Below are 10,738 nucleotides of genomic sequence, written 5' to 3'. Positions count from 1 at the left end.
TGCCGGTTTAAGATGGTAAAGTTATTGTTGTGTATGTTTTTTGTCACTGATGGAGTAGGGTATTTTAATGAGTGTTGGAAACCAATTGGAAGGTGGAGGGTATCTGTCAGCATGAGTGTCTTATGATAGACTTGATATATTGGTGTATTGAGAGATTTAATGATGAGAGCACCAAGAAATGGTACAGAAAGTTGTTGTTCCATCCTCATTAAAATTAATGCAGAAACGCTGCTAGTTGCAGTGTTGTAGGACACTCAAGTTCTCTCAAATCATGTTGCCATCTGAAATTGTCATCAACATATCAAAGTTACAGTTTGGTTGAAGTGTTGCTCATTTGAACACTTCCCTAAAGATGTTAGTGACAATTGGTGACAGTGAAGGTGCCATAGCAGTGCCACCTGCTGGCATAAAATGGGAAGGTCACCATTGGCAAGATGTTGAGTTCAGGCACAAGAGAAGATGATGAAAAATTTGATCTGGTGACTGCAGCTCAGCTGGATAAAGAGATGTCAGGTATGATTTGCCCAAATCAGAACAAAGTTGCCAGCAATGAAACCGGAGTGTTTCCCATTGGCACTGGCAGTGTGTGCCAAGTGGGATTCACCTACCTGAAAGATGCAAGTCAGTGTATCTTGATAAACACACTGGCTAGCCTGACTCATGCCACTGACCAGGGGAGCAGTCCAACCCCTTGGCAAAGAGGGGCATCTTCCTCCCACCACTGAAATAATGGGTCACCACCACCCCCTCACTGCATTGGCATGAAAGGGACCCCCCCCCCCGCCCCCTGCCGTCAGCCTTCCTCCCCTTTGAGCCCCCCTCATCCCACTCTCCCTCTCAAGCCCCATCCCCTGGCAGTGCCAATGGTTCATTGCCCCCTAGCATTCTGGCACTGACAACCTAGTTGGTATCTTGGATACCAAGAGGGGTTGTCAAGGATGTAGGTCCAATGGCCATGTGCCCCTCTACTGCTGTTAGGTTGCAGACAGTCCTCAAGGGTCCTGGGGTGGGTGGGGCAGGGGCAAGGGATTCTCCTCACCACCACCACCACCACCACCACCACCCCCTTCCTCAAGGATTGGGATCTCATGGCTGGACTGTCCCCACTAGCCCTGGGAAAGGTGTTGTTTTGTTTCAGGATGATGAGTTCAAACACCATTCTGGGGTGAAATACTCATTATTGTCTCTGTCACTTTAATCTTCATGCCCCCTATACAGCTGGGCTTCCAAATCACTGCAGCACATATTTCAGTAGAAATTATCCCCTTTTCTCTGTCAAGAAAGTTGCAGATGTGAGAAGGTCTTTTTCAATTATCATCTGACAGACGTCACTCACATTCACTGGGGCAAGGAGGGTGGAAGGGATATACCCTCACCCACAACTGCTCACTTATCCCCTTTCTTTTAACACAGCATTAATTTCAAGTCTCTGACCCTTCATAGAAAGCTGAGCCATCGAAACACCTTTTAAAATCTCTGTTCACATTCAACTTCAGTTAAATCCTTCTAACTCCTCTTTGATAGCTTAATAGTTTTTATTCAGTGTCTAGTCAGTTGTGTTTATTTACCTTTCCCTTCACTCTTGAATGCATCTCAAGTACCTCCCATTCTTCCTAACTGCAATATTTACACAAGCAAGGAACTGAAAAGCACTTAGCTGCTTTGAAGTTGCCTGCAGCTACTAAAAGGACTGAACTGAACTTGAATGGAAACAAAGATTTCCAGCAGTTTGAAGCTCCTAGCTTTCTATGAAGGCTCAAACTTGAAATAAGTGCTGTGTTAAAAAGCTGGTGCTAAGTGAGCAGTTGAAGAGAACGGAATCCCTTCCCCTCCTCCTTACTCCATGACTGATTATAATCCAACCTAATATTTTTTTTCCTATTCCAAAGTGTGACAGTCATGAGTTTGTAGAATATATGTAAATGCTGTTTAATGGTGAATAAGCTTTAAGGTCAGTTTAAATGTCCTGATTTGAAATTGTTTAAGTATGAAGAAAAACAGGTTGAAGCTATCGGGTGGATTAAAAAAAAAAGTATTGGAATGCTTTGATTGACACGTGATCTGGTGTAAGATAGACAAACTAATTACCAGCTGTTCTTACAATTTCAATTGGCTTCTTTGTTGATATTTCTCCAGTGTTGTTGTTACTGCTGGCATCATCATGAATGCTTGGCTGAGTTTCAAAAAGCTACAGAAATGCTTATCTCAGTCAGGATCTCTGGGGCAGAGGGGCAGGGTTGGGAGAGATGGGTCTGTGTTTTGAGCTCATTTTAATTTAGAGTGTATTAAGGGATTAGCTCTCCTCAATGTGGTACCTGATTAGAAATTTATTTGTTGTTACAGCAGATTGAATACTTGACATGATTTGAAATCTTTGAATGGGTTTCAGGACTGAGAGTTTTTTTACTATCATTTATGTCTTAGCAAGAGCTCTCTTGGATTGTTAGACAGTTAGTTATTTTTCTTCTTTTCCACATGGCTCATGTAAGTCTGTCCATAGTGGATATTGGGTGTATAGTTATGGAAGTGACATGGGCAGGAGATGACATGGAGAGGGCAAGCAGAGGCCTGAAGTGGCACAAATTGTTACGTGTGGGACATGGTAGGCATGCAGGGAAAAGGGGGATAGTTGTGGGGGCATGAGTTAACATGAAAAGGGTATGGAGAGTGGATAGTGAGAGAGAGAGAACAGCTTTCTAACAGCTTCCAAAACATCTGAGATGAAGTCCCGGATAATAGAGGTGGACCTTTCTATGAGCTCACTTCAGCAATCAATCACCCATGAGGTCACCTATGTGAAAAGTTTAAAAGACATGCTAGTTAGGTGCATTGGGCGAGCTAAATTCTCTGTGTACCCGAACAAATGCTGCAGTGTGGTGACTAGGGGATTTTCACAGTAACCACATTGCAGTGTTAACATAAGTCTACTTATAACACCAATAAATAAACTAAACTATGATCTGATATTGAGGTTAGTAGCTTCTATTCTATTTCCTTCCTGCCTGTCCAAAGCAAAAACTGGCTTGAATGCATCTCAACTCGAGATACCTGCCATGGTAACGAGTATCCTGCCCTTCGTCTTCATACTGTAAAAAGAAAAGTCAGCTTTTGTGAAGCATTCAACGTTCGACATGCGTTTTTTGATCTATCTGTGTCACCAGGACAGATAGCAGAATGTTTTTCTGCTATCTTCTGTGATGTGATCCATGAGGTAAATTAATCGATAACGCATTAAGCCACAGCTGCAGCAGAAAACATGTCAGGTGTTAGATGCTTTCAAAATAACAGTGCATTGCACTTACTTATTCACTTAGAATGCTGAGCTTTCTCTTACTGGCGTTGACTACTTGTCACTTAGTTATTGTTATTAACTTCAAGTACCAAAACTGGACTTCAGTAAATGGTTTAAAAGACCTCCATTGCTAAATAAACTGAGCAAAATTCCACAGAAGGAAATGGACCTGACAGATGAATCATCCCGATCAGAAAATTATATTTTACTTCATTTAATGAATTGAGTTTTATTGATTTGCAGACTTGTATATTAGCATGTCACATTTTCCATTAAGGTGTAGCTTTCCATAATGCCAAAAAGCAAGACTGCTTCATTTTAAACTAACAAGATAACCAGAATTCATCAAAATTTCAAATTTGGAGTTGCTACTTGAATTTAATGTTAACAACTTGGCATTTAAGCCCTAATTGCTCAGAGATCTCATTCTCCAAAATTTGGGAATTTGAAAGAAAATGGGTGTCCAAGAAAGCACATGAATTTAAGCCTGAATAAACTTTGCATGCATGGTTTGAATGCCCATCCCTTGATCTGTGAATGGGCCCAGTGCAACCAATGTATTAGTCAATGGTTTAAAAATGACTATCTTGTTTCAAATGTCTCTCAAGAATTTACATTCATTGTTGTTCTATCTGTTGTAGTGGTTGTGAGCTGTTTGATGCTGATGATTGCTCATTTAAAAAAACACAAGCTGACAAAAAATATAAACTTTGAGGGATTGTGATAAATTGAGTTGTTCAGGGACTGTTCTTAGTTGCCTGCTGTTAGTAGCGCAACTCATCAGTGATATATAAAAGCCATGCTTGCAATATTATAGAACTGGCTGAAGTCACCATGTTTTACAGCCAGATGATGGGTAGGAGAGAAATTAATAACATTGGAAGTAAATTGAAACAATCTAACAGGTATGCCCAGATTTCAACACAAATATGAAACACTACAGTTGCTGGGAATATAGAATAACAGCAGAAAATGCTGGAAACGCTGAGCAGATCAGGCAGCATCTGTGGTGAGGGGAACAGAGTTAAGATTTCAGGCCGTTGCTGAAAAATGCACAGTGGTTAGCATTGTGGCTTCACAGCGCCAGGGACTTGGGTTCAATTTCTGGCTTGGGTCACTGCCTGAGTGGAGTTTGCATGTTCTCCCCGTGTCTGCATGGGTTTCCTCGGAGTCCTCTGGTTTCCTCCCACAGTCCAAAGATGTGCAGGTTAGGTGAATTGACCATGCAAAATTCTCCCTCAGCATACCCGAATAAGCACCAGACTCTGGTGGATCGGGGATTTTCACTGTCACTTCATTGCAATGTTATTGTAAGGCACTTGTGACTGTCAAATAAACTTTGTAGGGCTGCACGGTAGCACAGTGGTTCACACTGCTGCCTCACAGTGCCAGAGACCTGAGTTCAATTCCGGCCTCGAAACTGGAGTGAAGGTAGAGGAGAGAGAAAACATTCTACTCCATGTTCAGTCTGGAAGGCTGTAAAGTGCCTATTTCCTCCAAGTTGCATTGGGCTTCACTGGAAACCGTCTTTGGAAGGTGTCCTTTGCCAAAAATGTTGGGCAAACTGCCCATACTATGAATATTTCCAACAAAGCAGCATACTATATATAGGGATATTATAAGTGTTGGAGGCATTATACAATTAACAAAAAGCTTGTGTTTGAAATTTCAACACCATCCAAGCTAAAGCAGACAATGATGAGCCATTTTTAAACATAGCCAATGATTGTCATTTTCTTCCCACTGTGGACATATCCATCCACAAGATTGTCAATTTTTATACTTGTCACAGAACAACATTCCTTCAGCACAGATGAGTTTAGTTATGGAGAGACTTCCTTGGTATGTAAAGGACATCATGACAAGAGTGGGGGTGGGTGGATGGATGGGGAAGGGGACAGTGGGCTCCTCATAGTCCATGCATTCATAGGATCCATTCACTTGTGTCTTTCTTCGCACACATTCCCATTAGCCACGATATTTTTTCAGCCAGTGACAAAAAATATTGACTGTTTTGACACAAGTCAATGACTTGAATGCCAGGACTTTCCCCTTGCCATGGAGGGCAAATGCAAAGGTTTGGTCTGCTCGCAGTCATAGCTGAGAACTCATACACTGGTTTTCTCCATAAATGTCAGCTGCCTGCATAAGCTTGGGATCCTTGACTATATTTGTTACAGCTGTTGCCTCTGCTGATGAGATCAATGAATATCACCAAGAAGAGCTGGCAGGAACTTTTGCTTTGAACTCCTTCCATGAGAAATAGATCATGCAAATTACTTTCAGAACACCCAAGAAAGGTGGTACATCTAAGTCGCATGCAGCAGTAACTTTTCAAACAAGATATTCCTTTGTTTCTGTAAATCGCCGGAATTGATTGGTTCACAGTTGTCAGGCATGACATTGGTTCCATCTCATTTTGCCACAAGCACTTGGACCCCTTAGTTATCTGTAACTGAGGTGACACTTCTGCCTTGCATTGCCATATTTCAATCAAAGTGCACCATCTTTTCAAGGAACAGCAGACTCCATGCTGAATTATTGTTTTGTGTTAGAGAGCAAATCAAAGCCACTGAAACATTAGGGGTCTTGAAGTATCCAGTAGTCCGTAGCTTTCATTTTCCTCACTGATGGTAATTCAGTGTTCAGCAATTTTCTTACCTGATTATTTTCATTGGTGTGAGATTCCATTACCATGGTGGCCAGGTTGGTGAGTATGGCTTGGTTGGATTCCAGAGTGCTTTCCAGAGTATTACTCCTGGCCACAGTACTTTAGCATCACCAAGTAGGTTTGAGGGGTCTGTTTCTGAGACTGACCAAGGAGTGAACTGCAGCAACAACCAGCTATCTACATTTTGTGAATATATTGCAGAGATTCTTCCCAAATACATCCAGCAGATGACTGTTTCAATGAGTTGGAGATTTTTATCCATCCGGATGGCAAAATTCCCAGTGTTGACATTTCTGTGGGATCACCCCAATGCCCAGTTCAAATCTCTTGCAAATGAGACTGCAGTGGATATTCGTTCTCATCCATATAGATCTGAGATTGTATATAACTGGTTTTCACTTCAGTTTAACTGGCATATCTGTGTGAAGACTCTCTCAGATGAACTGATGCCACTGGATTCATTGGTACCTGTATTCAAGGCTGCAAACTGGTATGAGAGAAAGATTTGGGATATGTAGGTGTGTTTTTTGCTGACCACCCAGATTCTCACAAGACTACGGGTTTGAAGACCATCCTTTTCACAAAGGTTTCCCACTCTCAGGTTACGTTGAGATATGCTATGATGATGAGATCAAACATGCTGTAACTGAGCCTGTTGAATTTGTCCAAGAATTCCACAAATTTGACCTCAACAATCCATGGGAAGCTTTGGTGGCACGGCGCCAGGGACCCAAGTTCAATTACCAGCTTAGGCCACTGTCTGTGTGGAGTTTACACATTCTCCCCGTGTCTGCGGCGCTTTCCTCCGGATGCTCCAGTTTCCTCCCACAATCCAAAGATGCATGGATTAGGTGGATTGGCCATGCTAAAGTGCCCCTTAATGTCAGGGGGTCAAGCTAGGGTAAATGCATGGAGTTATGGGGTTGTGGGGATGGGCCCTGGATGGGACTGTGGTTGATGCAGACTCAGTGGGCCGAGTAGCCTCCTTTTGCACTGTATGATTCCATATTCACACAGTGCGCCAACTGAACTGCCTAAACTTGAGGAAGGAGAGAAAAAAGACCTGAGACGTAATGAAGGGGCAGTTGAATCCTTTGGGAATATCTTGACTAATGTAAATTTTAATGTGGACCTAAAATGGTGGTTTTCTGTAAAACCTAATGGCTTGTATAAAACTTTTGTAAATAAATTACAGTTATAGGATTAAAGAAAAATGCTGTTCGGGGGCAACTTATTTAGAAAAGAAGGACTCAATTTCTGATGTGGAAAGTGTCTGTTCCCAAATTTTCACCACATTCACTCAGGTTTTTTATCAAGTTGACATTGGATAGTTGACCAGGTGTAACTGCTCTCACCTGCTAGAAATGGCTCAGCAAAGTGCTTTGACTGTCTGGTAAGCTCAAGTGTGCATCCTCCACTGTTTCTCTCCTTGTCCTTCAGGTAGCCTGAGAGAGCGACGGGAGGGGCATTTCATTTCCATGGTATCACTTCAATATTCTTGAATGTTCTTCATCGAATTTGCTGCCTTTTTCAGCAATTGGAAGGGTTTTGTAGTTCTGGCTGGTCATGTTTTCTAACTGCTGTGTGTCTTCCCCTTGACCATTGCACTAAGTAGGACTCAGTTAGCTGCCCTATGCAACTGATGGTGATTGCATGCTGAATTAATTTAGAATGGTGAGTCGCTTTTGTTGAATCCTGATTCCAGCAGGAATTTATACTTGTGTAATCTAAGATTTTGAATTAAGCAGTCTGAATTAAATGAGAGCTTTTTCCAATGCATTTTCAGTGTGAGATGTTCTTGGCATGGATTGGCATCAATTTGATAGAATAAAATGGGGGAAAATTAAACACCAAGAAGACTGTAATGTAAATGCTAGCAGATAATTTAACTTGGAGCATGAGTGCAGACATGTATACGCAATTAATGAACCTTATGCAAAACTTGAAATTAAGAAGACTTTTTTTTCCCCTGATAGAGTAGTAATTTTGTGGGCAAGATCCCAGAAGATTAGCTATTGGTGTATGGCATAAACTGTTTCTTTAAAGAAAGGGCTAGATGAAATATGTATTTAAGACAGACAGATTCTTGATTGGTAACAGGAATCAAAGGTTACAGGGAAAATGGCATTGAGAAAATTATCAACCATGATCGAATGGCCAAGTAGACGCGATGGCTAAATGACCTAATTCTGCTCCCATATCTTATGGTATATTATTTGGTTAGTGGTAACACTAAACACTAAAAATGGATACGCAGTGGTTGCTAAGATGTTAAAACATGCAGTGCATCACCAGTTGAAATTATTTGGCAAACAACATACGATGTAAGTTCGCGTAAGACTAATGCATTGGATGCTGGGGATCTGTAAATGCTGGCAGTGCTCCGCTGGTCAGGTGACATTTGTGGAACGGGCAACGAATGGATCAGGTTGATAGTTTTTCATCAGAACTGTGAGGTCTAGACTGAAAAGCTAAAATAACAAAACAATAGTGAATTGCACCCACCTGTTCTGAGTTACAGACAGACTTTGATTTTGACATCCAGTAAGCACAACAGAAACCATTGAGCCTGTTTAAAAAATGTGAATATGGAAATTTATCAGGACCCCGATGAGATTTTCTGTTTCATTCAGAGCTGCCATCTCCATGTTCTCGCCCTCAAATAGTAGGGGACTTTACAGAAACTGTGATTGAGTTGTTTCATCTCTCTGCCGCATTGCATTGCCTGTTATAAGATCACTGCAGCCCTGATCTAGTTCCTTCTGGTCAGTAATTGAGGATATCAGGGGCACCAGTCAGCCAGAGCATATGCTTGTATTATCAGGCCTTTTCCACTCTACAGTGATCAGCAGCAAGACAGGACTCTGAGCTTTGGACAGGCTGCAGACTTTACCCAAGTCTAGGTCATCATGGACTGCACCCACATTGTCTTAAAGCTCCCTTTGGAGCAGTGCACTACTTTAATTAATTACAAGGGCAAAAGGTACCAAACAATCTTACACGGTCTGTCTTTCTCCAAGCACAGAAACATTATAAAATGTCTCCCAAACTTCTAATGATCAATACAAAAAATCCAAGGTTCTACTCTGCCTTGGAGTTAAATCACCATCCATTTTAAATGAATTTCACTTTTGGACTGAAAGCAACACGCATTCCATCTTGTATAGCTAAATATTCCTATCCTTTATAAGGCTTACATCCTCTGATTTAACTGTGACCAATGCTAATAGAGATTTGTTGGGATACTTAAAACAAAATCTCACCCCTCCCCGGGTATCTGTGGAACCTTTGCTCATCTTTATCCCTCCCCCCCCTCAGGTCTGTTCATATACGATTCCACACCACCGGCCCTGTTCACAACCATCACCTGCACCCTTGGCTCATCGCTGCCCTCACACCCCTCCCCTCCTGCACCCCCGCCCCTCCTCCCCCTGTACTCCAGGCTGCCCCTCAGTTCCTTAGTCCTGTCAACATTGGAGCAGAACTGGAGGTGTCAGTAAAGGTGGAATAGGCCAGAAATGGGGGATGGAGGGGTAGGAGTTGATCAACAGAGGCAGATTGGGTGGTACAGTAGCACAGTGGTTAGCACTGCTGCTTCACAGCTCCAGGGACCTGGGTTCGATTCCTGGCTTGGGTCACTCTGTGTGGAGTTTGCACCTTCTCCTCGTGCCTGCGTGGGTTTCCTCCAGGTGCTCCGGTTTCCTCCCACAGTTCAAAGATGTGTGGGTTAGGTTGATTGGCAATGCTAAAATTGTCCTTAGTGTCCTGAGATGTGTAGGTTAGAGGGTAAATGTGTTGGGGTGGGGCCTGGGTGGAATTGTGGTCGGTGTAGACTCGATGGGCCAAATGGCCTCCTTCAGCATTATAGGATTTCTATAATTTCTGTGAAATGTGGGAGGGCGTATAAGCAGAGCCAGAGTTGTGGGTAGGGGACTGGAGTTGCGGGGGTGGGGGGGGTGGTTTCTCAGAATTCAAAATAGATTGATGATTAAAAAGTAAAAAAAAACTTGCCTATCATTAAGCTTCTGAAGACAGACCCCAAGAGGCACTCTTTCAGCTTGAGATGTCAAAGATATCATGGCATTCGCCACAGGCCATCCCTACTCATCCAATCGATGGGTGCACTCTGCAGCTGGGGAGGGGTTTCCTATGGCAGCCATGAAAATGATAACAACGCATTTCTAAATGCAGCCAGTGGCATCAGCCATAGTGTTACTGCTGACTGGAAAATCCAGTAAGAAGTCTCACAACACCAAGTAAAAGTCCAACAGCCCTGGTGTTAAACTAACCTGGTGTTGAGAGGCTTCTTACTGTGTTTACCCCAGTCCAACATCTGCAAGTCCACATCTTGGAAAATCCAGCCCATTGTCAGAACACAAATCTTATTTTTGGTGCCGACGAGGAAGCTCACCATCTATTTTCATTCTTACATGGTCTTTTTGAACCTTGTAACAAAGGTGTTCCAATATCTTATACCTCATAGCATTCCTCACTCTCGATGAGAGATTTTATTTGAGGTCTTTATGGGGTTTTATTGGTGCATTGACTCTGGCAGTGGATTGAAGCAGCGGGGATGTTTAGATTTCCACAGATGCAGGTTATGTTCACACCAGAATTCAATACTCTGCACACAATAGAAGTTGGGTATTGAGTGCTGTGGTTTGTGTGGCTGGTCCATTAAAAGCAAGGTCTTGTTTGTACCTCTTGGCTTTTCCTGTATAACACAGAAAGCCTTACTTGCTATATTTGAGTCATCAAAGAATTGATCAGGCTGG

At 42.5% G+C, this 10,738-nt stretch overlaps 1 pseudogene; it reads left to right on the top strand.

Moving 5' to 3' along the window:
- Window positions 1-5,984: 5,984 nt before the first annotated feature.
- LOC145343364 (NADH dehydrogenase [ubiquinone] iron-sulfur protein 3, mitochondrial-like) overlaps window positions 5,985-10,738 on the top strand; it is a 49,652-nt pseudogene continuing 44,898 nt past the window's right edge.

This window comes from Carcharhinus amblyrhynchos, chromosome 5 (genome assembly GCF_965287045.1).
Source record: "Carcharhinus amblyrhynchos chromosome 5, sCarAmb.v2.hapA, whole genome shotgun sequence".
NCBI classification, from domain to species: domain Eukaryota; kingdom Metazoa; phylum Chordata; class Chondrichthyes; order Carcharhiniformes; family Carcharhinidae; genus Carcharhinus; species Carcharhinus amblyrhynchos.
The sequence above is the reverse complement of the archived record's forward strand: the minus strand, read 5'-3'. Positions and strand labels throughout refer to the sequence as shown.